Genomic DNA, 7,691 nt, shown 5'->3' on the forward strand with positions numbered 1-7,691 from the left:
CAAGACTTCCTATTTCCAACTTACCGGGACGTTAGTCTCCATGTTGCAAGGTTAGTTTTCCACCTGGGAACGTTGGGGGGAGCGGGGAAAGTCACCATTCTCACCAGAACAGGTTATTAAACCATCCAAATGATTTCTACACGGTTTTATTAAGTTGAAATAGTTGCCAAGTTCCCCTTTAAAGTACTGTACAAATCTGTAAAAATCTGTTTTTTTCAGTTGCATTTACTGTTTTAGCTCGCAACGCCAAAGTCATGGGTCTGAATGATAAAAATGTAGACATTTCTTTGGATAAAAGCATCTGCCAAATGCATTAATGTAGATGAATGTACCAAGAACTGACAGTAGACCATTGAACTGTTTAAAATTAATTAAGAATTAAAATAATGTGGTGTTATTGTAGCTGTTATGTGTGCACTAATAATTCAGATATCTCACCCTTAAACAGGTTGTTACCAATCAAATGAAATCGGTATCAACAAAATCCACTTTTTCACTGCAGAAGTGGCACTTCTAAATCAGAATTTAGATGTATTTACACAGTAATTACAATTGCATAAATAATGCTAGGATATTTATGTTTTAAAGAGGACTTATGATGTCAATGTTCATCTGTGTTTAGTGTGTAGTGTTGCTGTTTGAGCAAAAAAAAGCTCCAGTTCTTCTCTATATCAGTGTCAGTGTTTCTGAACTCCTGAAACGCCTCCATTGTATCTTGAGTTTCTTCCGTGAACGAACACATCACAATATTCCTCATTATAATAATTCGTACGCAGAATAAAGGGGCGGGGCCTGGTTGAGTTAGTTAGTAGTGTGTTAAACTGGCGGTTATGGTAAGGGGCGGGGCATTTCACAAACAAACTTGAAAACGCTCGACCAATCACAACACACTGCTCCAGCCGACCAATCAGAGACAGTGTGCTTTTCAGGAGGAGGGGCTTCATAGAGACAGGAAGTAAACAGAGCATTACTGACAGACTGGGAAGAGAGGAGCCGCAAAAATGGAGAATATGAGGAAAATAATCAACAATCAAGCAGGAAAACATGTTCTAGTAGAATAAGATGGCATTTTTAAGTAATATTTTGAAAATTGAAATATGAACTACTGTTCAAAACCAGTAAATATTTAACATAAAACAGCCCAAACTGATGTTACCGTTGAATTAAAATACAATAAAACTAAGCCATGCAGTTGATGCTGTGAATGCGTGCGTCATTGGTTCAAATTATGTTACATTTACATTTGTGCATTTATCAGAAGCTTTTATCCGAAGCACTGCTGAGCTGTTCCTGATTCACTTCTCTCTTTATTAGTGTTGGATCTTCCGTTGTGTCAAGACACGTTTGAGGCGGAGGACAAGTCTGTGATGCCGTTCGCCCTGTACCCGGACCCCCGCATGTGGAGCCCCAAAACCCGTCGTCTGGAGGTCAACATCGTGCCTCGCCCACGCCCGTCCCCGAACCGTCCCCGCATCGACCCGTGGAGCTTCGTATCGGCCGGTGCTGTGGACCGAGCCGGCGTTAGGAGACCCGTCAGCAGTCCCACGAGCCCTCGCCTGGGGTTCCAGCCCTCGCCCAACAACCCCTTCACGAACTGTGACCCCTTCCCCTCGCCGGACTGCGACCCCTTCAATCTGAAGGTGGACCCTTCCTTGAACTTGGACCACGGATCGACCTTTGACCCCTTCTCCACCCCCTTCCCGACCTCGCGCTCGGCGCCCTGCTCGACCAACGGGAGCCCGAACCTGTCTCTGCGGGTCGCCCCGCTGAACCCGGCCGACTCCCCGCTCATAGACCTGGGCTGGGCTCGGCCGGTGGAAGAGCGGGTCCCTCGCAGGAGCCTCGGCCTCAGCCCGTTCCGGTCCCCGGCGCTGCCCAGAGACGACCGCTTCTGAGCCCTGGCCCATAAACAGGGCTGCACTATATGTCCAAATTAAACTGACATTGCGATACTGCTAAAAAAACAGTGGGAATATTCCCAATCCTAACCAAGAAAATCACCTGCTCATCCTAGTCCCAAAATATAGCTATTCAAGTTCCGGCCCACATCTGGTACATGTGGATTCAACACGGTCCAGATGTGGGCCGGATCTTGAACATGTGGATTCAACACGGTCCAGATCCGGGCCACATCTGGTACATGTGGATTCAACACGGTCCAGATCCGGGCCACATCTGGTACATGTGGATTCAACATGGTCCAGATGTGGGCCGGATCTGGTTCATGTGGATTCAACACGGTCCAGATCCGGGCCGGATCTGGTTCATGTGGATTCAACACGGTCCAGATCCGGGTCACATCTGGTACATGTGGATTCAACAAAGTCCAGATCCGGCCCACATCTGGTACATGTGGATTCAACACGGTCCAGATGTGGGCCGGATCTTGAACATGTGGATTCAACACGGTCCAGATCCGGGCCACATCTGGTACATGTGGATTCAACACGGTCCAGATGTGGGCCGATCTGGTACATGTGGATTCAACACGGTCCAGATGTGGGCCGATCTGGTACATGGGGATTCAACACGGCCCAGATGTGGGCCGGATATTGAACATGTGGATTCAACACGGTCCAGATCCGGGCCACACCTGGTACATGTGGATTCAACACGGTCCAGATGTGGGCTGGATCTGGTACATGTGGATTCAACAATGTCGGATCTGGGCCGACATCATGTTGCTGTCTGGGAGTCATCTGGTAAACATTACGTTTGCCGGCAACCCTTCAAATTAAAGGCTTGATGGTTTCATGTCTGAAAATGAAAAAAATAAATATTAGTATTTGAAAGACGTAAATATTAGTATTTTAATGTTACAGTTGCTATGTAAAATACAATATTTTTTATTAAAATGCTTGATTTCTTATTTTACAGTACAACTGTTACAATATTACAATGTTGTTTAGTAATAAAATATGTATAATAACAATACAAATCACATATTATTATTTTATACTTAATTGGTGGGAATATGCCTAATCCAAACTCACCAACAAAATCACCTGCTCATTCTAGAGTTATTTCCAAAATATTGCTATTCAAGCCCAGACAGCAACATAGTGCCGGCCCAGATCCGGTCTACATCCGGTACATGTGGATTCAACTAGAGATAAACCAATATGAACATTTTGGCCGAAACTAATAACGATAATTCTTTATATTTGAAAGCCGATAACCAATATATTGGCTGAAAAATCTAATTTATATACAAGTTTTTATACAGTTTTAGTTTTTCCATCAAGTTTTGAGAGCCTGGTTACTAAACCAAAAGTCTCACCATTGAATTCATGTCCAAAACACACAATTATAATGTGTTCATGATAATTTTATGTAGTCTATATGACAGATATGTTGCACTTAACAGTATTTTTCTTTTTTTAAATGATTTCAATCATATTTCACGTAATTCAAAACCATCACGTTGAACAGTGCGCATCTGAAGTGTCTCAGATGAAGGAAACAATACATTATTTATTGGCTTTAATATATCGGGCACATTTTTTTATCAGGCCGATAACGATCACATTAAAATGAACATATATCGGCCGATACCGATATGGTGCCAGATATATCATGGATTTCTAGATTCCTGTTTTTCTAAATATCACACTATATATATATCGCAGAATAAGTAAATATCGCGATGTCAGTTTTTCCAATGTCGTGCAGCTCTAATCCATGCTAACTCTGGGAAATGAAACCACAGGAGATTCCTATTTAATCTGAGTGTTGAGTGTTGGTCATTCCTGTCGGGAGTCTCAGAACCTCATGTTTTCCTCTCGGATGGGTTGATCCGCTTCACGGCCCCGATATAATCAGGGCCACGTTCTTCATCGCTCTTTCTTAGGGGTAAAAGAACGAAATACTTGAGCAATTCTGACCTCGACGAACTGAAGAGAAAATATGGCAAAGAAGGCGGAGCCTCAAAGCCACACCCACCTATTACATCATCACCACCGACCAATGACAATTCAAAGGTGTTTTTCAGAAAGTTCCCGAAACAAACTCCAAACTAACTTTGTTTTGGCCTGATTTTGTTTGAAACTGTCACGCTAATTAATTTTTTGATTTCCCTTTGCAGTGTATCGGGGTCTCTAATATTCAGTCTCTGCAGTCAAACTCATGATTTCAGCCCAGATTTATTCTATTATGATAATGTGCGGGAGAATCCATTACAAATCCAACGCATGTGCCAAAGAAAGTTTCCGTGAGTGATTCACACGAGCAGAAAAGAGAGATGTGCGTCACACTTCGTTTAAACGCGGCGAGAAACGATCTGCGACCTCTGACCTCTGCTGGTGTTCCTCTAGTGTTGATCTGCTCTCCCACACAATTACAAATTCACAAGTTTTACTTTTTTTCTTGCGATTCTGAGTTTACGTCTTGCAATTGCAGTTGAGATTTTTTTGTTTCCACCATGAAATAATAAAATAAAAAGGTAATTCCAACTTTTTATCTGATAATTCTATAGATTTCTCACAGTTGCGAGCTTGTTTCATAATTAGTTATTAACTCATAATTCTGAGTTACATCTCGCAATTTGAACTTTTTTTTCTTCCATGGAATAAATAATTAAAATGTAATTGCATTTTTTCTCTCACAGTTTTGACTTTTTTCCTCTCAGTTGCAAATTCAAAACTTGTAATTTTCAGTTTGCATTATAATTCAGATTTCTTTCTCAGAATTCTTAGTTTTGATTTTTTTTCTGCCACAGAATAAAAAATACGTGCAAGTGTGTGTTTTCCCTCAGAACCACGTTATAAATTCACAATTTTGACGTCTCTCGGAATTCTCAGGTTGTATCTCGCAATCAGGACCTATATTTGCAAAAACTAAATTGTTTCCACCATGATCAAATAAAAAATAATTATTGCGACTTTTATCTGATCATTTTATATATTTCTCACAATTTCAAGTTATCAACTCATAATTCTGAGTTACACCTCGTAATTTGAACTTTTTTCTTGCATTGTTTTTTTTTCTGCCATGGAATAATAATAAATCAAAAAGTAATTCTGACTTTTTTTTTCTGTTGCAAATTAAAAAATTAGATTGCAGTTTCCCAACTTTATCATCAAAGGCATGAATGTTGCATTTAATTTTGATCTGTTGAAGAAACAAACGTGTCAGAATCACCGTTCTGAAGTAGGACAAACTATATCAGAACATATCAAACTCATAATAGTCATCACCTTTTTATTTCCTATACCAAGCTTTCATAGATGTGTGTTTGAGTTCAGAAACAGAGCAGACCGTTTCTCCTCGTGTGTGTGTGTGTGTGTGTGTGTGTGTGTGTGTGTGTGTGTGTGCGTGTGTGTGTGTGTGTGTGTGTGTGTGTGTGCGTGTGTGTGATGAAGATAATCGGCTTGACAATCAGCTTCTGCTCTTCATGCGTTCGAGAGTCGTACTGTATGAAGCTGAATCAATACAGTTTTGAAGCTATTAATATTTATAACTGAGGCCTTTAACACACTGGATTGGAGACACAGTCCACCTTAGGATGCTTTATTATGGGATGTTTAAGAGATATTCTGCTTTTGTTCTTCACTGGAATTATGGGTGCTGCAAAGGGACAAATCTGTTTTATTGTCAAAAATGTAATGAAGATGTTGTGTCTGATCAGAAGAGAGATACCTTCACTCTCTTCCTCCGTGTGTTTGTTTTATCCTGTTGTTCCTGAGACTCACACACTGCGGGACAGTCTCCTTCACCAGGACTGTTTCAAGCTGACCGCCATAGATCGTGTTTATGTGAAGCCCTTATAATGTGTGTGTGTGTGTGTGTGTGTGTCTCAATGGGCTGGTCCTAATCACTCCATTTGTTTGTGTGTCTTAAAGAACATCTGAATGTGTGTGTTCTGATTGTAATGGGTTTTATCCTGTGGAACTTTTAAATTTAAAGAGAAAAAGACTGAAAAAAGGAGCAAGACCAAATAAAGTTTAACAAGACTCTAAAACTGCTTGTTTGTCTGTTCGGGGAAATCCACACGATCCGTCGGGAGTCTCAAACACTGAGGATTTATGTTAAAGTCACTGTAAATATTAATATGAAACACACCCTGCTCATATTTCAACAAAACAGCATTTTTTTTTTTACTATAATGGTTTTTAATTAATATTTTAAATCATTTGGTTTTTATATGTTCTGTTTTCATTTAAATTTTAATTAAAGTTTTAGTAATTTTGTTGTGTTTTGTCATTTTTATTTCATTTTTAATTTTAGTACATCCAGATAAAATAACTAAAACTGAGAGCAACTAGCAGAGAGAGCTCGAGTTAAGCTTTTTAGATTTTATTGTATTTCAGTTATTGTTAAATTTATCATAAACATTTTTTTTATTTTTTAACTGATTTCAGTATGTGTGTGTGTGATAGAGAGAGAGAGAGCGAGAGTGTGTGTGTGTGTGTGTGTGTGTGTGTGTGTGTGTGTGTGTGTGTGTGTGTGTGTGTGTGTGTGTGTGTGTGTGTGTGTGTGTGTGTGTGTGTGTGTGTGTGTGTGTGTGTGTGTGTGTGTGTGTGTGTGTGTGTGTGATGAATTATTGAGTACATCAACTGAAGGACATGCAGAAAATATTAACGCATCATCAGGGAAAATAAGCAGAGATGTGATCGTAGATATTAATGAATCTCAGCTATTCTTCAAACGCTCACGATTTCTGGTCAATGTGTGAATGTTAATAGTGCATTATTATACTTCAGAGACGCAGAACATGATGCATTATGGTAGTAGTACATATCTTCATATATGGATATTGACACTGTATCAGATTATCATAAATACGAGTTTCCCACTTGGAGATTTATAGTCAGAGTTTCCTAGTCGAAAATCCTAAATTACTAATTGAAATGATTCTCTTTTGTTTGTCTAACAAACTGACGTCACTCCTTTTATCCACTGAAAATGATTATTTGTCGAAGCAATTGTGTCCCACAGAAGAAAGTTCCTGTTTTTGGCTGGTTTTAATAAAAATAATAATAATAATAATGCATTTTATTTAAAGCGCCTTTCAAGTCACTCAAGGTCACCACACATCAAGAAGTAGCAACAATAGCAATTATAAAATAATAAATAACAGTATACAATAACAATAACAAACATGACAACTAAAAAAAATGATGTGTTTGTTCCGAGTTGCGTTCGCTTTAATCACACACACTACATCATGAGAGAACTGACGCATCTGATGAAGTCTATGGAGGTAATGAATGGATGAATGGCATGCTCTACTGTTGCTCGGTCTTCGTCAACAACACGCGCTTGCACCCCCTGCTGGTGAGGTCGACTAACAGCAGATGGAGATTATGCTCGGTAATCTACTGCTTTTCCTGCAGTTCCTGGATGTCAATGTTGAATTTACTGTTGAATTTGAACCACTGAATTTGTGGAAGCGAATTTGCAAAGCAAAATAAAATGCACCGAAAATTGCATGTTGAATATTATAGGTTGTAATTTTAAACAGTTTGAATATTATGAAAGTGAAATATGAAAGGTGAATATGGATTATTGAATTTTTAATAATGAAAATGTGTTTGAAATGTTTTGAATTGGAATATTTACAGCTTAAATATTCAACCATGTTAAATTCCAGCCCATAAAAATGCAAGCCCTAAAAATATAATGCATTAAAATACAAGCATGGGTAATGCAATGCATATTTTTTTCAAGTTGTGAAATTCAACAGGCTTTTT

General features: G+C 39.2%; 1 pseudogene across 1 annotated transcript in view; it reads left to right on the plus strand.

The window, feature by feature from the left end:
- LOC143753368 (mitogen-activated protein kinase kinase kinase 11-like) overlaps positions 1-6,186 on the plus strand; it is a 21,491-nt pseudogene extending 15,305 nt beyond the window's left edge. The window contains exon 9 of the transcript XR_013207716.1: positions 1,315-6,186. The product of XR_013207716.1 is annotated as a mitogen-activated protein kinase kinase kinase 11-like (transcript). The remainder of the gene's footprint in view (positions 1-1,314) is intronic.
- Positions 6,187-7,691: the final 1,505 nt, after the last annotated feature.

The sequence above is a fragment of the Siphateles boraxobius genome, unplaced genomic scaffold (genome assembly GCF_051911475.1).
Source record: "Siphateles boraxobius isolate OS27281-9 unplaced genomic scaffold, OSU_SipBor_1 280, whole genome shotgun sequence".
Lineage (NCBI taxonomy): Eukaryota > Metazoa > Chordata > Actinopteri > Cypriniformes > Leuciscidae > Siphateles > Siphateles boraxobius.